This window comes from Leopardus geoffroyi, chromosome C3, assembly GCF_018350155.1.
Source record: "Leopardus geoffroyi isolate Oge1 chromosome C3, O.geoffroyi_Oge1_pat1.0, whole genome shotgun sequence".
Classification (NCBI taxonomy): domain Eukaryota; kingdom Metazoa; phylum Chordata; class Mammalia; order Carnivora; family Felidae; genus Leopardus; species Leopardus geoffroyi.
Genome location: NC_059338.1, coordinates 107,592,111 through 107,613,720, shown reverse-complemented (window position 1 = coordinate 107,613,720; position 21,610 = coordinate 107,592,111). Strand labels below are relative to the sequence as shown.

Below are 21,610 nucleotides of genomic sequence, written 5' to 3'. Positions count from 1 at the left end.
GTGGATCTGATGGGGCAAACAAACAAACAAACCCAGTACTGGATATATAAAGAAGAGAATTTTGGAGTCAAGACCTGGTTAACTGTGTTTAGTCATAAAATCCCTGCATAAGGTACATTACTGAGTCTGTGATCTCCACTACAAATAGATGTTAGGAGAATAAAGTAGACATGTGCTAAAAGTACCTAACAAAACCTGGCACTATACTAAACGTTAGTATACTAAATGAAGTGAAATGAGAGACAACTTTGTATTCCTAGTGCCTAACACAATGTGTAACTTATAGCAGATGTCTAATAAACTTTGACTAAATTATGATGCAGAGTACACATAAGAAATGAGGAACTGAGGATTCTGTTCATATCTTTACCTTTGATTTGCTATCACTGTATGATCCGTATATTAAAGGATACAGCTTTTTATATACAGCTTTTTATAATGAAAAAGACAAGAATCTTTACCCCATGAGTGCTACAAGAGAAATAAAACAAGTATCTTAACACTATATAACTTCAAGAATTACAGATTTAAGATTTCCCCCAATAAACATCTCCTAACCATAAACACTTCAATAGCACCTGAATAGCCACCCACATGCTAAATGATTTAAAACTAATAACAGGGTATTCTGGAAATGTAGAAACCTGGGCAAAAAAAGTTTACAGACAATAAATCACTTCCAAGAGAAAATTCCTTTATACTCCTGATCTGTTTTTGCCTGTTATTTAGCTAAAATTAGGCCTCTTCTATTACTTCTCAGAAAGGTTAAAATAGAGCCAAAATCCAATAATTTTGTGTCTAATTTTTTTTTTCAACGTTTTTTATTTATTTTTGGGACAGAGAGAGACAGAGCATGAACGGGGTAGGGGCAGAGAGAGAGGGAGACACAGAATCGGAAACAGGCTCCAGGCTCTGAGCCATCAGCCCAGAGCCTGACGCGGGGCTCGAACTCCCGGACCGCGAGATCGTGACCTGGCTGAAGTCGGACGCTTAACCGACTGCGCCACCCAGGCGCCCCTATAATTTTGTGTCTAAATACTAAGTATAAGAGCAAAAGTACCTTACAACTGTTAATTTCAGGTTTTTTTTTTTTTTAGATGTCTGACATCTAAATGTTTAGCATGTCTAAAAACTTGCATGTAATGAAAACACGGAATATTTACTAGCACTGTTGAAGAGAACAGCTAAGTCATTTTTTTTTTTTTTGCTGATTTAAATGTTTTTTTAAAAAATTTTATTTAAATCCAAGTTAGTTAACATGCGGTGTAATAATGGTTTCAGAGGCAGAATTTAGTGATTCATCACTTCCATAGAACATCCAGTGCTCATTCCAACAATTTAGCCCTATTTAGCCCATCCCCCCACCCTCTACCCCTCCAGTAACGTTCAGTTTGTTCTCTGTATTTAACAGTCTCTTATGGTTTGCCTCCCTGTTTTTATTTCTGTTTAAATGAGGAGGAAGTAGGTACAGAGATCCCCACCAGAGTTTCTATTGCTCACTAATTTTGGTTACTAGTGAAGCCTGAGCTATTTTATATTCAAGTGAAAGAGTCAAGAAAGAAGATAAACAAGATTTTCTATTTTAGATATTGTATTCTATTGAATACAATATTCTATTGAAAAACATAAAAGGCTACTAAACTTCTTCAGTAATATACACTTATGTTGTAAAGGTGGGAAAAGAGGAGGAATAAAAAAGGCTTTTAAATTTCAATGGCTATATACTTGAAAGATACTTTTAATATTTTTCACATGTTTACAAGTCACTTACATTTCATTTCCTATGACCTAACCACATGCTCACATCCCACTGTTGGGACTTTTCCTTACTGATGTATAAAACCCACGTATATAGAAAGAACAATTGCTTTTACATGTCAAATACATTTTTAAAAATTTGTACTTGATGGCATAGCAATTTTCCAGTGTAGGTATTTCAAATTTTCTTAATGTGTTCCAATACCATATCTTACTCTTTATGACTTTTGGGTTCTACACTTGTCTTGAAAGAGTCTTGTTCACTCCAAGATTATATTTCTAAAATCCTCTCATGTTTCCTTCTGGTACTTCTATAGTTTATCTTTCTGCTTAAATCTCTCATCCATTTCAATTTAATGTTAAGAATAAGCACATATCAAAATTTATGTTTTCTAAACGGCTAGTCAGTTACCTCAACACCAGCTGTTGAATAATCTCTTTTTCATTCACACCTCCCACCTATTTAATAAGCTACACCTAGTATGTGAATTCATGCTATCGAGGTGGTATGGACTTTTAAAATAAGCTCTTGAAATAAACTACCAAACTCTCTTGTTCCAATTTGTAATCCCACCAGTCAGAAAGGTGCTTATTTCCCTGAATTCTTACCAACATCCTTTGCTATTTCAATAGCTTTTTCTGAGTCACAAAAAAAAGTACTTCAATTTCCATTTATCTGATTACTAAACAAATCAAACGTTTGTTCACATTCACTGTCCTATTTCTTTAATGATTTATCTGTTGATATGTTTTTGTCCGTTTTTACACTGGAATATTGATGCTCCTTTTTGATTTTAAGCTTTCAATATTTACTTTCTAGCATTTGTCCTTTAATTTTGTGACGTTTTGAAGACATGTAAAATTTTTATTGAGTTATATATACAAAGCTCTTCTGTAAATTCTTTGTTTTATATGCTCATAAAATCTGTTCAGAGGATAAAATCTATTTATCGATATATATATACACCATTTTTGGTATTCATTCCTTCTTGAGGATAGAAGTTTCATCACAAGTCATTTCCCTCCAGCCTGAGGAGCATTCTATAGCATTTCTGGTGTGCAGGTCTCCTTACAATGAATTCTCTCAACTTTTGTTTATCTGAAAAACGTCCTAATTTTCACCTTCATGTTTTATGGATATTTTTGCTGAATTCAGAATTCCAGGTTGACAGCTTTATCCTTTTGAACTTTATTTAAAAAAAAATTTTTTTTAATGTTTATTCAATTTTGAGAGACTGAGCGTGAACTGGGGGGGGGGCGCGGAGGGAGGGAGGGAGAGAGGGAGAGGGAGAGAGAGGGAGATGGAGAGGGAGAGAGAGGGAGAGAGAGGGAGACAGAGAGAGAGGGAGATGGAGAGGGATGGAGAGGGAGGGAGAGGGAGAGAGAGGGAGAGAGAGAGAGAGGGAGAGGGAGAGAGAGAGAGAGGGAGAGGGAGAGGGAGAGAGAGGGAGAGAGGGAGAGAGAGGGAGAGAGAGGGAGGGAGAGGGAGGGAGAGGGAGGGAGACACAGAATCCAAAGCAGGCTTCAAGATCTGAGCTGTCAGCACAGAGCCCGACATGGGGCTCAAACCCACAGACCACGAGATCCTGACCTGAGCTGAAGGCAGACGCTTAACCAACTTAGCCACCCAGGCACCCCTGGGAGTCCCATAATGTAAACAAATACTTATCAAAATCCATTTTAAAGCGTTCTTTCTAAAAGACAATATATACTATTCACAGCAACTCTATTTTTCATAGTAACAATGGTTTTCCTGATACCACAAATAGCTGACAATTTAAGTTATAGAAAAAGGAATCACTGGTTATCTGACCAAATGATCTAGTATACAGAACATTCATTTAGGTCACAGGGCATAACTTCAGGAACCAATACTGATAAATAAACAGTGGGGAAAAACCTATGTTTCCGCACTATCTCCTATGTAGAGAGTAGCTAGGTACAATTTAATGTAGCAATTGACTACCAAAAAAGAAAAAAAAAAAAAAAAAAGAATTATCATAAGCCACCCCTGGATCAGACCACACTAGAAGTGATGTACTAGAAATGATGTGTCCACACATAAGCTAATTTCAGCCCAAAGTAAATAGAGCTTTTGTAAATCAGAACCATCTCATTAAGAGAAGCTTAAGGCATTAATGTTTCTGGATTTTCATATATGCCTTTCCCTAAACAAATATAAACCACTAAAGTTTATTACAATAAACCTTGTTGTTACTCAAAAGATTATTTAAATGTTTAAAGTTTTTAAGTTATGCCATTCATTTTACCAACTTTAAATTTGGAAAATCCCTATTTTCCTCTAATAAATCTATCCCCCAATATACCTGCCAAATTCAGCTGGAGCAGCAGTGCAGGCTCCAAGCATAAGTCTTGCTCTCCAAATAATATTAAGAGGACACACTCTTTTATAAAAACTCTCAATTATTAAACATCTCCTTATACAATCTGGTAAAAATATAATAGGCACAACAACAAATTTTTGGAGGAGGATAAAAATGCTTAAAAATAACAGCTAATACATGGACAGGCTTCAAAGAAATCCATGAAATCTCTAAAACAGTATACTAAATCATGAATATATGTATATTCTAGGGACAGAAGCCACAGCTCTCAAGAAATTCTCCAAGGAGCCTAAAGTATAACAAAAGTTAACAGCTACTGCTGGGATGCTGGAATTTCTGTAAAAGTTATTTTCAGTTTCTGTAAATTTTCTGCTCTCAGTAATTTATATTAGTATGATATTCATATCTGTTCTAATTATTACCTCAGTTGGAACATACTTGTATTCCATTAAGATTTGAAGTTGCAGTTCTTTCCAAAAGAGTTAAGTTTTGGGGAAGGTTAAAAAACAATTTTCATTCCTAAAACAAATGTCTCAGGTTCACAATGCAAGAATAAACGTGAGGTATGTAGATGGCCTAGAATAATTTATCAAACATTTAAGAAACAAAATTCTACAAATAAAGGCTAATCAATATTGCATATTCAAAAGACAATTGAAGGGCGCCTGGGTGGCTCAGTCCGTTGAGTGACCGACTTCAGCTCAGGTCATGATCTCACAGTTTGTGAGTTCAAGCCCCATGTGGGGTTCTGAGCTGACAGCTCAGAGCCTGGAGCCTGCTTCCGATTCTGTGTCTCCCTCTCTCTGCCCCTCCCCCACTCATGCTCTGTCTCTCTCTGTCTCAGAAATAAATAAACACTAAAAAAAGATTTTTTAAAAAAACAAAAGACAATTGGTTATAAATAGGCATATAAAGAGATTTTAATGCTATTACGTCATCTGCACTTAAAATGGCAATTACCACTGGAAAATGTTAAGTTTGTCATTCGTCATAGAGTCAACAGCAGTATCTCTATTTAAAACATAATGGACACAAAGAGATAAAATATTTGATGTCCAATGAGAAAGAATCAACAATGACGCTAGAAATACAGTCTAAATGCCTTTCAATTTGTGAATGTCTCCTCAGAAATGTGACCATATTATATGCAGCTCTAAGGAAATCTGGGTTCTATTTATTGCTACCAAGTGGTTTTGTGGCTTTGGTTTAGTAACAACTTCTCTGTATCATCTGTAAAACAGGGAAAACACAACTGTGGCAGAGATATTATATACTCACCTGTTTCATTTTCCTCCTGAGCACATATGAGGACCACATTTTCCATTCCATTTGTAGCTAGATGCAGTCATGTGTCTAGTCCTGACCAATGTGAGTTCAATGATGTATGCTCCTTCCAGAACTGGTCCCTAAATCAGCCCTTCAAACACCCTCTGAGGTCTCACTAGTAACTCTGGAGGGGACTCCAAGCAGGCCATAGAGGCAGCTGAGTCATGAGATGGAAGGAATCTGAATACCTGAGTCATCCACATGGTTTTTTGTGTGATGAGAAATAAATTCTTTCATTGTGCTCCACCATGAGATTTGGGGGTTATCTATTTCAGACACAATAATCTTACCTACCTTAGTGGGGGGAAGATAAAGTGAGGTAAAAAATTTAAAGTAGAAGATAAAATGAGGACGGGATTTTTTTTTTTTAATTTTTTTTTTTAACGTTTATTTCTTTTTGAGACAGAGAGAGACAGAGCATGAACGGGGGAGGGGCAGAGAGAGAGGGAGACACAGAATCTGAAACAGGCTCCAGGCTCTGAGCAGTCAGCACAGAGCCCGACGCGGGGCTCGAACTCACCGCAAGATCGTGACCTGAGCCGAAGTCGGACGCTTAACCGACTGAGCCACCCAGGCGCCCCGAGGAAGGGATTTTTAAATTCTATACAAATGTGGGGTAATGATAGCAACTATTTTTTTATATATATTTTAACGTTTATTTATTTTTGAGAGAGACAGACACAAGCAGGGGAGGGGCAGAGAGAGAGAGAGAGAGAGAGACACACACACACACACACACACACAAAGAATCTGAAGCAGGCTCCAGGCTCTGAGCTGTCAGCACAGATAGGGGTTCAAACTCATAGACCACAAGATCATGACCTGTGCCCAAGTCAGACTCTTAACCGACTGAGCCATCCAGGCACCCCCACAACTATTTTTTTAAATGTTTGTTTTTGAGAGAGGGAGAGACAGAGCGTGAGTGGGGGGAGGGCAGAGAGAGAGGGGGAGACAGAATTGGAGCTCAGGCTCCAGGCTCTGAGCTGTCAGTACAGAGCCAGATGCAGGGCTAAAACCCACGAACCAGGAGATCATGACCTGAGCCAAAGTCAGAGGCTTAACTGACTAAGCCACCCAGGCACCCCATGATAGAAACGTTTTATCCAGAAAGTAAAGCAGAAACTTTGGAGTCACTACATCTGGGTTCAAGTTCAGCCTCTGACACATATTAGCTAGGTGTGTGACATTGTGTTAAATTACTAAGACAGTTTCTTCAACTATAAAATAAGAACAATAATACCTACAGCCCACCAGATTATTATTATGATTAAGTGAAATAACATATACAAAGAATCCAGCAGAGGGTATGGCACATATTAACCACTTAACAAATATTATCCAAACTATTACAAATATCTGAGAGGATGGCACAAACCACCTACTGGATAAAACTGTTGGAAGGATTGTAACACTTAAGGCTAGAAATAAAATGAAACAAATTCTTGGCTCCAAAGGGCTTTTCTAATGTAATCAGAAAAGTTAGGCTTTTGGTAGTTTAGAACACATCAGTATAATACATTAAATTCTCTAAGGTAAATATAAATAATGATTTTAGTCCTAAGTTTATATAGCTACAAACCTACCTCAAGTGATCGTTCTAATATTACAAGTGGGATAATTTCAGTTCAACTACTTATAAATGGGTGAAGTGGGGGTAACTGAAACAGATGATTAGCATAGGCACTATCAGTTTCCAGCAAAGTTCTTTAGAAAGACTCAAATACACTACCATGCGCTCTATCCTTAAAATAGTTTCTACAATTTCACAGAAAAAGAAACTAAAAGTTCAGAGTAAATGGTTCCCATATACCACAAAGCTTCTCCAAAGAAGCAGTCCTTAAACAGCTTCACAAACATACACCTGCTACATTTATCTCTTAAAGCCTGTTAGTGATTGGGAGGTAGAACAGAATGGTACTTTGTGGTTTTAGTAATATTCATTACAAATAATACTCATTACTTAATCCATTACAAAAAGCAAGCTACTGCAGAAAGAAAAGGCATTATTCATTCCATTTTTCCAATTAAAAAAAAGATTAAAAACATTTTGGCTGGCTCATTCCAGACCCTCTTTGTTCAGAAAGGGAAACAATACATCAGTAGGGAAATAGCTGGGAAAGCATAATGCAAAATGCTGGGCATGACAGAGTGCCCAGAAACATTAAAAAGTTTTAAAATAGGTTTTAAAAAAGATACTTAGGTGTCAAAATTTTTTGAACTGGTTAAAATACTCATTGCTACAGATCAACAGAAGGGAAATACTAACCTAGTCTGAAATCTTAGTCTATCTACTGTTTTGAATTTCAATGTCCTTATTTGAAAGTTGAAGTGACTGGACCAGATAATGTCTAAAAGACTATGATTCTAACATACAAATGTGTAGAGTTTTAATATACAGCATATTCCAGAGTGAAAAGTGGATAATTTAGACTGTAAGATAAAGAATTTTTGGTTTTAAGAATGTCTCCAAATCCTCGGGCACCTGGGTGGCTCAGTTGGTTAAGCATTTGACTCTTGATTTCAGCTCATGATCCCGTAGTTCATGCATGGGTTTGGGCCCAGCGTCAGGCTCTGTGCTGGCAGTGTGGACCCTACTTGGGATTCTGTCTCCCTCTCTCTCTCTGCCCTTTACCCACTCATGATCTCTCTCTGTCTCTTTCAAAAATAAACAAACAATAATAAATAATAAGTTATCTCCAAATTCTCTCAAATGTTAGTATACTCTTCTGCTTTAGTAAATCCAGTTGAATGAGTATAATCTTTGCCTTTCTGATAATCTTTTTCTAACCAATTAACATATTTTTTGAGACCAAATACAGAAGCACATAGGACACTGAACTGGAATTACTAAGTTGAACTGAAAGTCAGGATATAAGACTTCACTTGGTTTTACAACTCTCCCAATATGACTATGCTTCACTCTCTTACCCTGTCTATAAAACAAGGGAAAACGTGCTATCATCTATTTCACTGGATTAGTATTAAAGTATGTCTTTGAAACACTTTGAACCACTCAGACAAGACTGTTACAGAAGAGATTTTTTTCATTATTAGTAACTTATCATACCAAGTCTAAGTATAAAAACAAAAGAAAGAAGTTCCCATGAGACTACTGCATATGGGAAGTCCTCTTACCTCCTACATTGGAATCAGTTACAATTAATAAACCAATATAAGATGTTCTTATAATACACAGAATCTGGAAAAGTGACTAGGCCCATTGCAGCACCAGATTTTAAATCTCTGATCTACATAAAAACTGCCTGAACTAATCTATCCTTCAGTTTTTGTTTATATGAATAACCAACATTTCTTAAATAGGCATTCTTAAAATCATGAAATAAGGAAGGTCCTTTGGAAAGAGGGGTAGGGACAGATAAATAGGTGTGAATGGCGAAAATAAAACCATTCAGAAAAGATATATTATGTACAGCACAAGATGTATTATGTATATATAGCACAATGACTATTTTATCCAAATCAAGGGTGGCAGTGGTTCCCTAGTAAGAAGTTATTCACAAATATAGCTAAATCAAATAGATGCTTCCTTACAGCTAGCAAAATACCCTTTAATTAAAAAAAAAAAAAAAAAACAACTTAGGGTGGGAGGGAGGGGAGGGTGGGTGATGGGTATTGAGGAGGGCACCTTTTGGGATGAGCACTGGGTGTTGTATGGAAACCAATTTGACAATAAATTTCATATATTGAAAAAAAACTTAAACTATTATTATGGATGAATATCCTTTGCCTTTTTGCATAAACATAACGCACTTTACTAATGTCCTTAATAAAAATTTCTGGAATCACGTAGTAAGTTGAACGGTGGCCTTCAAAAGAGATGTTCCCGTCTGGAACCTATTAATAATATCTCATTTGGAAAAAAATTTTATAATCACTGACCTAGAATGATTGTGGAGATAAGATATGAGTCAGGCCTTGAAAGAAGAGAAGGACCTTAGATAAGCAGAGAAGATGAAAAAGAGTATTCCAGACAGACAAATGCATAGGAAAAGTCATGGAGGTGAAAACTATCCACATTTTGTTAACATATTTACCAAACAGATCAATTGGCTGCAGTGTGGGGTTTTTTGGTAGTGGAATGGTGAGAGACTTAGGTTAGATTGTGGAAGGCTTTGAATACCATGAAAAATCTGAAATTTATCTGTGGGAAGCAAATGGTGATTTGTAAACAAAAAGACTAACATAATCATGCAGAAACCAGGTGATTAATGAAATTTCAGTCTGGGAAAATAGAAAGTGGTCTGAGCTTTTGGCTCTACCACATTGTCCAACAGCACTTTCTGAAATGATGGAAGTATTCTAGACCTGCACTGTCCAATATGGTGGCCAGTAGCCACCTACAGCTATGGAGCATTTGAAATGGGAGTGGTGCAACTGGGAAACTGAAATTTTAATTTTTTAAAATGTTAACTAATTTAAACTTAAATAGCCCCATGTGGCTAGTGATGATATACTGGACTGAACAGCTCTAGAGTTTTCTCACTTATAAAATGCAAAGTGCAATGAGAACACTAGTGTCCCTAGGCTAAGTTCCACAGTCAAATAAAGTTGGTGCAGCATTCTGATAAAAGCAAACAGGTATTCAAGCAGATGCACCTGAGCATGACTAAAACAGTTCCAGGTTTGTAACCTTTTCATTTCACTCTTTGCATCTCCTTGATTTATTTAAGAGACCCACTCTGTCTCTTGCTGATTTTTCAAATTGGTCTTTAGGTTGATGTTTCCCATGAGTCTATAGTTAAATAGGTAAGGCATCTAATTTAATAGAATTTCTGTGGAAAGGAACAAACATTTCATACAAAAATGCCCCTAGAGCTATGCTGCCCAGTGTGAACACATACTGGAAAAAAAACAGTATGAATAAAAGAATGTAAAGGCACTCATTCATACATGTTGAAATGATAATATTTTGGATACACGGAGTTAAATAAAATATATTATGAAAATTAATACACCTGTTTCTCTTTAATTTAGCCAATAGAAAATCTTAAATTACATTTATGACTCACATTAAATTTCTCTTAGACAGCCCTGCTGTAGAGAAAGTTATGACATAGATACCTCACAATATACATACTTTATTCAGTTAGTACATACTTACTCAGCATCTATTATTGTCAAGCTTTATGCAACGTTCTGAGATTTTAACAGTGAAGAAAAAGAATGGTCCCTGCCATCAAAGAGCTTAAATTATCTCCTACACTTCTGCACATTTTACATATATTATCTCATTTGTGATAATGCATAAAGATAATTTAATTTTAGAATACTTTACTATTTGGGGAGCAACGGTCAATGTATAACTAAGAAATTACAAAACAAAGATTCACACTAATGACTATTTTTGTGATACACTAGTTATATTACTATGCTATATAATATGTATCTGGAAGCCTAATACTATCACATTCCCAGTAGCTTCTCCTGGTTTCTTGATCCCTCCCTCTAACTAGTTTGCTCCCTCTTTATGGCTCACCTCTCTCAGACTGTCTCTTCGACTGGCAACCTGCCTGCTATTCACATTACAGCAGGGTTATTTATACTTCCAGGGGTCTCCAAAGAAGGAAAGAGGTTGAAAATGTAAGTGTACATAATTTCAAGCAGCCAACTTCAGTTTTTTGAACCCAAGACTGAGTTTTGAAGTTTCTTTTCATCTTAAACTAGGTAATTTCTGTAGGATTTTGCTTTATAATTCAATGCACAAACTTATTTGAGGGCTGAAACAACTCATTAGTTTTGTTCTACTGAAGCTTTCACATAAGAAAACTCTCCCAAATAGGGCTTCAGAAACAAATTAACAAGTAGTATTTCTCTAGCAAATGATTTTTAAAATAAAATACTAGGTACCATCAATAGGTCAAGAATATATAGAATTTTAAGGCTAATGGCACAACTTTCAGGAAAATGTTACTAATAAACTAAATGTTCAGGTTTGACAGCTACAAAGAGAGCAAATACAAGTACTTTATCAAAAGGTGGCAATTTTTCCTAATTTAATAAAGTATTACTAATATATGATAGTTATTGAGAAACAAAATGAAGTACCCAAGTTTTAACTACCCAAAATGATTTCACTGCCTTTTTTGGTTGAAGTCTACCAGCATCTGAAATACAGATGTGTTTAGGAAAGGAATACTATTCCTTGGTCTTTAGCTGTGTGCAGGTGTGGCTATATACATAGTTGTTTCAATGTTACACATCTGCTGCCAGCAAACAGAAAACTCACTTTATGATATTAAAAAAAAAAAAAAACTGAAGAAAAATATTACTCCCGATTGGGGGGAAAAAAAAATCACCTAAGGAAAATGTAGCTATTCTCCTTAAGTAACTGGATTAGCCTTTTGCTAAAAAGGAGTCAAACCAAATTTAAGCTAACATACTTCATATATGATCATGGGTCCTCTCAATCATTAACTATTAGTGCTACCATGCCATCAAATATACAATGCAATCAAATATAAGTTTAGAAATTCAACTTCTGTTTGCTCTCCAGTCCAAAATGGCCTATCTTTTATACGGGCCCCAAACAATAAAAGAGCATAAAGTTTAGTGCAAAACCAGCCTGCCTTTGACAATGAACTGTCACTTGTTAGTAGCATCAGAAAAACAAGTAACGATTCCTGAGATTTCCTTTATAACTTCAAGATAGAATAAGTATAAGGAGGCAATTCAGATGTAAATGTAACAAAATTTATCCCCAGCTCACTCTTACTCTGTGCCCAGAACTAGCTTAGGGACTTTTACATGTTATCACAAATGCTTGTCCTCCTCTTCCCCTTTGATAAATTCAGAAAATTACATTGTTCAGTCCTCAGTGCCCTCCAGATTAAAAAAAAATCAACAAAAAATAAAGGAAGAAGAAAAGCAGGAGGATGGGAGATGGTTACAAACCAAAGAACTTCTGTGATAAGTCTAAATTAAGTGTTAAAATAAAATCAGAACCCACCATAATATATGAGATTCTTTCAAATGTTAAAAAAGTTTGCTTCAAATTACCTATATTTAATTCTATCTAACAACCTCATTAGAATAGTATCTTTCAATCTGATCCCATTAAAGAGAGGTGGCCCCAAGGTGTCTTACATTCAAACTGCAAAAAAAATTACGACTTTCCCTACTTCAAATTTATGAGGTGCATTTATTTTCCGTAAAATGAAGGATCTTTAAAAACAGATACTGATCTTAGTATCTTTCATACATTAGGTGGAAAAAAATATGGTTTCATTTAGTCAAGTAGAAAAGCACCCCAAATTCTACAAATCACCACCAAAATTTTAAAAAGAAATTAAAACAGAGGTTAGATGACAGTAAATTGGGACTGCTCTTTATATAAACTCTAATCTTCCCCAAGATTTGAGGCCTTCCCCAAATAAAACAACAGTATTTTAAGTAGCTACTATCTGAAGACTTGGGTTGTGTTTCAATTCCTGAAACAAGCTGCAGTTTTAAAAGTTAATCTTACTAGAATCCTCCTGGAAGTCAAAGATATTGAAAAAAATACTTTAACATTAGATGCCAAAGTAGAATTATTGTTCCCTCAGCAAGACACCTTGCGGTGACATTAATAGTTTCCATGGAGGCATGAAATTTAAACTTCAGTTATACTGTATACAGTCATTTTAAAGGAGAAGATTAAACAAAGAAAAAGGTTTTGTTGTTGTTGTTGTTGCATAATTTGATTAAGCCCCAAGACTGAATTCCAAATCTTTACCATGGAATTGCAACTGGCAAGGAAAGAACATTTGAAAATAAGAGTTAACAATAGATCATCGCCATTTTCTACACAGAGAGAAGTATTTACATTTTAATTCAGTTCAGGCAGCTGGGTGCTAAGGACGCATAAAAAGGCAAATATGGTAATAGCTTCAATTATAAACAGACGTGGAGAGCTGCCTATTAAGATGGTTAATGGCAAAACTGAAAATGAAAACAAGGCATACCGTCATACTTCCCATAATCAAGAGTCAAGGCAATCTAGGTTAAAACAATAAAAAGTGAATAAGCCATATAACCTCACAAAAAGAAAAAGAGAGAAATGGGACTGAAAGAAAAGATCACGATCATTTTAAGGCAGCCAGTCAGGGGGAAAGACTGCTTGCTGCCTCCACTGTTTACTAATATTTAAAACTAGCATTTCCAGTCAACACCTGGGTTTGAAAATCGCAGCAGCACGGAAAGGCTGGGTCCTTTCCGACGTAAATCCAACAGAACATTCGGCAACGTTTTGCATAGTAAATATTACCCAGAATAAAGCATTGTTCGCGTATTTCCACCTTTAAAGACCAAAGGAAAAAAAAAAAACCAACCAAACAAACAACGAAGACCCTTCTTTCTCCCATAAATAGCCTTCACCCCTCTCTCCCTTCTTTTACTTATCGCCCTTGCCGCGGGGTTAATGAACCCTAAACTTCTTTTTCTTCTTCCCATTAATGGAAACGGGGGGGGGGGGGGGGAGAGCAACGAGAGAGGGGAAGGAACCCAGATGACAGGAAAAACTGGAAATCAAAACCAGTGGCGTTCCTTCCTGGGCGAAGGCTAGGAACTCCCTGAAGGTTTCGCGTGACGGAGACAAGCCTGGAAGACCCCTATTAAACCCCCTGTTAACGTATCTTTTGAGCCCACGGCGACACCATTTTTCGTCTCATTTCTGCTTCTGAAGGGGGTGGCAGTTCCCCCGGATGAACCTTCACGGGCGCACGCCTCCCCTTCCCTAAAGCCCCCGCAGCAGGGGTTGGGGGGCTGTGGCCCCCGCTCCGAATTTACAGCGAGGCCCGGAAATCGGTCCCGTTAGAGCCGATTTCACCCATCAGGAATGCGCTCCACCCCCGCTGCCTCCCCGCGGCGGCCGCCCTCGGTGTCGGCTGCTTCAGGGGCCCGGGAAGTGCTGCAGGGGAGCGCCGCTCTGCCCGTCACAACACTGCTGGGTCGGCCGCCGACTCCACAGACTGGCCGGGCCGGGAGAGCAGAGCTCGGGCGGAGCCCGAGCGGCCGAGGGGGCGCCAGCGCCGGGCGGGGGACGCGGAACCAGCCCCAGGCCTGACCCCCAGGTCCAGGACCGGCCCCGGCCTCGGCCCCGGGCTGAGCCCGAGAGGCGGCGCCTTTCCCGTGGGATTTCTGAATCCATTTCCGTCCCGGGAAGGGGCGCGAGGGCAGCGGCCGTGCCGGAGCGCCTCGGGTCGGGAACGGGAGCCGCCCCTGCCCTCCTTTACCCGGGCGCAACCTCTTCCCATGCCCGCCCGTACCTTCAACTCCTCGGAGCGGCGGTGGGCGCCGGAGTGCGGGTGAACAGGCCCATCTCCCGGCGGCAGCGGCAGAAGCCGAAGGAAGTACGGAGGAGGTTTCCTCAGACCCGCCGAGACGCCTCTCAGCTGGGGCGGAGGGAACGCAGAGGAGGGGTCCCGAGGGCCGCTTTCCCGAACTCCTCCTCCGCAGTTCTGTCTTGACGGCTGTTCCCGGGAACCAGCGCCACAACTGCCATTCTCCCCCTCCTACAGCCCCCGCTGTCTCCGCCTCCTCCTCCCACTCCTTCCTCCCGCCCCCGGCCCACCCAGCCCCGCCCCGCTCCGCTCCGCTCCGGCGCGCTGCCCGCGTGCCGTGCGTCATGGCGTCACGCCCACCGGGCCCGCCGCGGGCGGCTCTGGGACGCTGTCGTTAGCTCCGGCGCGTTGGCCGCGTCTGGTCTCGGCGCGCCCCGCCTGCGACCGGGTGGCCGGGAGGGCAGCCCCTCGCTTGTCCTCTACGCGGGCCAGTCAGCCGTCCTTTCTGCCCCTCGGCCCGCAGCACTTCGCCCTTAGCGGGGCAGGTGTCTCCTAAGAGAATGGGTGGGGTGGCCGGATCTGCCCCCTAGGTGATGGGGGATGCTGGACTCGAGGACCCTGGCTTTTTGGTGTTTCGCACGCCGTAAATTATTCGTTTCTTTGTGTCCTCACGGTTCACCTGCTAGATTGGCAACCCCAGGGAAAGCAAGGCCGGGATGTTGCTGCAAGTTTCTGCCGCTCCCCGAGTGAAATGTTTTCCCCTCCTGTGGCTGCGCCCCCACCCACTCGTTCTTACAGTTTTAAGCAGGGGCTGCTAGCAACAGCGCTTAGCTCAATGTGAGGGTGCAGAGAATATCTGCCACCCTCCTCTTCCCTTCCCCCCATCACTTAATTTCACAAAGTCGCTTAAGTATTCAGAATTCATACTTCAGTACTTACTGATACATTCTGAATTACTTTAATCCAGCTTTATCTGTTCCATCCCCTCTTATCCTTTAAGCCAGTCATGCCCCCTTTAAATTTTTTAACCTGCACATGATTTAGTATCAGTTCTTTTTAGTTGAATAAACATTCATTGCAGACCTGGTCCATTCCCTCATAGTTGATTTCTCTACAAGATTCCTTGGCATATTGAGAAATGGAATGTTATGGATGTTGGACAGAATGTCCATTTGCCATCTGTTACTTAACAAAATATATCACCCTATCTATTCTTGTTTTAGTGTGTCTGTCCAATTTAAATTAGAAACAAACCAAGGAGCCATGGTGTTTCAGACGGTACTTGGTAGCTTTGGTAACCCAGTAAATGTTTACAAATTAGAAAACTAAACAAGTAAGGCAGTTAAGCCCAAGTATTTTTTTTTTACCACAAATCTTAAAAGAAGTAATGATGAATATGTTTATTTTCATTTATTGGAAGTTTTAAAGCTGTTTTCTACTCCTTGAAGGCTGCCTACCATTTAATCAATGGGATGCTTTGTACAAGTAGTACCAGAATAGTAAGTTAAATGGATTTATGGAACAGTATTCATACATAATATAATCCTTGAGAATGTATCAACATGTTGAACATTTAAGAACAGATAGGGCAATGGCTTGAAAGGAGGTTTTGAGTAAAGAGGCTGTGCAAAGTGGAAATGGTCTTGTACTCTGTACATTGCCATTTTCCAGAGGTGCCTTTTCCTGCTTGTCTTCTTGAAAGCTGGAGGGATTTCCTCCTCTTCACTAAGGCAACATAGATATATTAAAAAACAAATATTTATTGAACATCTCCACTTGAATCCCCATGGATACCTCAAACTCAGCCTGTCCAAGACAGAATTTCTCTTTTCCTCTAAACTTGTGTCTCTCATTCACCCAGGCCCAAGCCAGAAATCGAGGATTCTTACCAAGTACCCTCCTTTCAGTCACTTCCAATTCATAATTAACCATCCCTGTTAAACATTCCTGCACTCTCCCTTCTATACTCTCCTTTGGCCTTTAGGGCAGTGATTTCCACTTTGCACATTAGAATCCCCTGAGGAGCTTTAAAAAAATCCTGATGCCCAGGCTGCCTCTGCCAATTAAGTTAGTATCTCTGAGGATGGCACTCAAGCATCAGGATATTTTTTTTAACTCTCCAGGTGATTCTAGTGGTTGAAAACTATTGCTAGGGCCTCATCATTATTCACCAGATTACTGCAAAGGCATAATAATTGGCCCTAGGTGCCTTGAATTTTGGCAGCATTGTCCCTTCTTTCCCTACTGTCTTCTAATTCATTCAAAATCAATTCAATAAATATTTATTGAGTGCCTAGTATGGGGGGGGGGTCCCAATATAGCAATGAAAAAGATAGCCCTTGTATGTGGTCTCATAGTCTGGGGGAGTGGGGTGGCACAGTTGGGGGGAGGAAGAAAAAAAAACAAAGAAATAAAGGAAAGGAAATAAATTTACCCGTGTAACATATAGAAACCAGGAAGGCTGTTACCTCAGTTTGGTGTCTCCAACTAAAGTCTACTCCTCTGACATTTGAGCTGGGTTCTACAAGACAAGAGGAGGCAAACAAGTTAAGGGATGGGAAAGGTAGAGGAAACAGTAGGTGCAAAGGTCCTAGCCAAAGTTGCCAAGTTTAAGGCAGCTAGAGACTGAAGCATAATCAGGACGAGGGAGTAGAACATGGGGTTAAAGAGGCAGGAGGAAGCCAATTATGTAAGACATTTTGAGGTTATCATAAGGAGAATTCTAAATGGTTGGTATATGATTAGACACAATAGATTTTCAAGTGGAGAGACACCTGATTTACCTCTGAAAAGGATCATTCTGGTTGCTCTGGGGACCACATTGTGGCAGAGCAAGACTGGAAGCAGGGAGACCAATTAGGAGGCTACTTCAAGAATCTAGGAAAGAAATCATAGTTCTTTGAACCAAGGTGGAGACGAAAGAGGATGGTTCCAGTATTTGTTTAGAGGCAGAATTGGTAAGACTTGCTTAGAATGGAGTGAAAGCCGGGATGAGAGGAAGAGAACAGGGTTACAATATCAGCTGCTTTTTACTGAATACATGTTACCTGACAGGCATTGTTCTAAGTGGTTTATAAGTATTCAACCATTTAATAATCATAAGAGTCCCAAAAGATAGGTGCTATTCTTTTAAAAAAAATTTTTTTAATGTTTATTTATATTTGAGAGACAGAGAGAACAGGGGAGGGACATAGAGAGACAGAGACAGAATCTGAAGCAGGCTCCAGGCTCTGAGCTGTCAGCACAGAGCCTGACGCAGGGCTCGAACTCACCAGCCAGGAGACAGTGACTTGAGCTGAAGTCAGATGCTTAATGGACTGAGCCACCCAGGCGCCCCAAAAGATAGGTGCTATTCTTATCCCATTAACAAATTAGTATCTGAGGCTTGAGGGTAAGTAATTTGCTCAAAGTTACATAGCTGGTAAGTGGCAGAACTGGGATTAGGACCATGCAGGCAAGTTAGTCTGACTCTAGAATTCATATTCTTTTTCTACCCCAACCATAGCCCCCTCCATTGGTGTCACAGTCAAAGTGAAATTTTCATCCACATTAAACTACTTAGGGTACCATAAATCCTTTCTCCTTCCTCCACTTCTCTCCTCCTTCTTCTTTCCTCCCTCTCTGTTACACATGAACATTTACTTTTCTTTGCACGTGCTGTCTACTATACCTAGAATGCCCTCTCCCCTCTCCTTCCCTTCCTGGCTCAATGTAGCAACCTTCACTGGTCCTTACAGGCTACATCAGGCCCACCTTTATGGCTCCATAGCAACCCTGTGCTTACCTCCATAATTTTCTATGTAAAGTGCTTCATCCTTATTTGTAGGTCTTTCCCACTAAACTTTGAAGGCAGGTAACTTAATGCCCAATACATAAGACAGAGAGCAAGGAGGTTTTCTCTGGTCATTGGGAGATACAAATGTGGTAATGCACTGTCCTTGCCTTCAAGAAGCTTGTAAACTTGACAAGGAAACAGACACATAGAAAATGACTCTAATACAAGGACCAAAGGTATCATAGAAACAACATGTTATAGGACAGGACATTGGAGGCAAGAAAGTTGGCTTGAAGGTTCTGCTGGGGAAAAAAAAAATGCAACCAGAAACGGGATCTTGGGGGCTTTATTCTCCACCATCATTTAATGTGGCTTGGGGAGGCAGCCTTGGACCTCATCCAGATAGACTTGGGAGATTCTCGGTTGCCACAGTTGATTCACTGGAATGTGCTACTTCCTGACTTCTCACTTTTACCTGTCCCTATGTGAATAAGTGTATTGATCTCCAGTTTGTTCAATTCCCTTTCTGGCAAGGTCAGAAATTTCTTCTTATGCAAGTCCCTCCTTTTTCTCATGTGTGAGGCTTCAGAACTTGGGTTCTAGCTGTGGGACCTTGGGAAAGTTACTGAACTCCTATGACCCACAGTGTTGGGCCCAGTGTGTAAGGCGTGAGGGTTTTGCCCTGCATTACCACAAGGGGTGTCACTGACATAGACCACACTGTGGTCATAGATCTCACGTGGATGCGCTTCATAGTAGCCCTTCTCAACATGACCCATCATGAAATAGGGGGAAAATAGTACCTACCCCATTGGGTTGTTCTCAGAACTAAATGAGTAAATGTAGATACAGCACTTAAGCTTAGCATGTAGTAAATCATCAGTAAATGTTAGCTGCTATTACAAGGTAAAGGGAAGCCGGCTAGAGTGGGAATTAATCCAGCTAGGATTTTAAAAGTGGGGTCATCTGTGTCCCTGCTTGGGTGGTTCTCTTCATTGTTAGGACCATAGAGGGAATCTGGAGAGGAAAGCACTTTTCTCTTCCAAATTGAGGACCTAGGACCCTCAGGGGAAAAATCCTTCAGGTGGCTGAAAGCTGAGTTGCTCTGATCCACCAACTCCTCCTGCCCCATCTCTCGCTCACCACCTTCCACACGGAAATGGCACCATCTACTCCCCAAAGCCAGCCCAAGCCACTCTTTCTTGTGGAAAGATTAGACTCCCTGAAGGGCTACGAATCAGCCTTTAGGGTGGTATTTCTCAAAGTGTAGGCTAGAACCATCATTGCTAGAATCACATGGAGCACCTGTTAAGATAAATTCCTGGGTTCTATCTCAGACTTACAGAATCATTATCTGTGAGATGGTAGTCCTGGAATCTAGTTTTTAACAAGCTCTCCGGGTAATTCATACTACATGTTTGAGAACTACAGCTTAAGTGCTTCAGCCATTATGACAATATCCCAGCTTCAAGCAGTTTTCTTTCACAAGATCTCTCATTAGGCTCCTTAGGAGGGAGGGTATCTCATTCCTCTTCAGAGGACCCATCCAGTTGTCTATAATCTGGTTCATTCTCCCTCCCACCCATTATCAGAAATGGTATCTCCTTTAACCTTCTCTTGGTAGAGACTGGAGCCTCAGGCCACCGTTACCCATTGTTTATTCCAGTCTTTCTTAATTACCTTCCCTATTTGACTGATTCATGAGTTACCCTACTCTGAGCTGGTGACCTGGGCTAGAAACCCCCAGAACCCCTTATAACTAGAGCTGGTTAGACTCACTCTATGTTGGACAGGGTACGTTTGGCTGACTAGGTCCAAAGTGATGTGTTGCACTAGAAGCAGGATATCAGTGGGTGATGAGCAAGGACTTAGAATGACCATATGTCCCAGTTTGCTCAGGAGATCCCTGGCTTATACCAGTTGTGGGGGCTTAATTATTAATGGTACCCCTTTCACTCTCAAAGAGTCCTGGGTTAAACAAATTATCGTCATCCTGATAACGAGCCTCATGTCAAGACCAACAGTTGCAATGCTTTAGCCCTTGGATTGTGCCTAGACCACCCACTTCCTACTCTCCCAGCCGCCAATCCAATGGCATGGTTCCTTCTTCTCAGATTTCCTTAATGAATTTACTTTGGTGTAATACTTTGGACTTAACATTAAGGGATTTAAGAAAGCACCGTGAAAATTGTTGCTATATTTACTCTCTCTGACTGTATCTGAAGAATGTTTTTTTTTGTTTTTTTGGGGTTTTTTTTTTTTTTGGTTTTAGCACCTGGAATAGCTGTGTTTCCCCTGTTTATTATCCCCATTTGTTTTGTCTTCTGGATACCTAATGGAACTGACAGTATTTCTCTTGGCCATGAGGAAGCTTAGACCTATGTATGTGGCCTCCTTCTGGTCTGTATATGGAATAAACAGAATGCACTTTACATGCTTAACTTACTCTTTTTTTTTTTTAATTTTTAAAATTTTATTTTAGAGAGAGAGAGCATGAGGGGAGAGGGACAGAGGCAGAGAGAGAGAGAGGGAGAGAGAGAGAGAGAGAGAGAGAGAGAATCTTAAGCAGGCTCCACACTCAGCATGAAGCCTGAGGTGGGGCTCAATCCCATGACCCTGGGATCATGACCTGAACCAAAACCAAGAGTCAGATGCTCAACCAACTGAGCCACCCAGACACCCCATACTTAACTTACTCTTGACTTGAGTCCTCTGTTTCCATTTCTTCACTAACTTGAGATTTAATTTCTCTGGTGCTACATCATATGTATCTGTAACCCATCTTTTATCCTTTTTGAAACAAGGCAGGTATAAAAAATGTTTATGAACACATTCTCACAAACAAACTGGTACTAATTGCTAGTTATATAACTGAAAGAGATTATTTTAAAATGTATACAATGAATAATTTCCTCACTTCAAAACATAGCATTAACAAAATGAATAGCATTTTAAGTAATGCTGGATTTAGCATTATTCAACTGCATTCTTATCTAGCAAGTGAAAGATTCAAACGAAAGCAAATGAACCAAAGATTAGATTAATTTTCAAGCTGAAATATTTTTAGATATGACCCAGAACCTTATACAAATAATGTAACGAGGAACACTCACCTACAGAAACTGCAT

General features: G+C 39.9%; 1 protein-coding gene and 1 long non-coding RNA gene across 2 annotated transcripts in view; one reads left to right on the top strand and one right to left on the bottom strand.

Annotated features, from left to right (window-relative positions):
• The window catches only part of RNF19A (ring finger protein 19A, RBR E3 ubiquitin protein ligase), a 56,971-nt gene extending 41,967 nt beyond the window's left edge, over positions 1-15,004 (bottom strand). The window contains exon 1 of the mRNA XM_045454063.1: positions 14,693-15,004. The gene's annotated coding sequence lies outside the window, so the exon portion shown is untranslated. The remainder of the gene's footprint in view (positions 1-14,692) is intronic.
• Positions 15,005-17,465: 2,461 nt separating this feature from the next.
• Positions 17,466-20,923, top strand: LOC123586969. The gene is made up of 2 exons (XR_006707045.1): positions 17,466-17,664; positions 20,755-20,923. It is a non-coding gene; the product is annotated as an uncharacterized LOC123586969 (long non-coding RNA).
• The last annotated feature ends 687 nt before the right edge of the window (positions 20,924-21,610 follow it).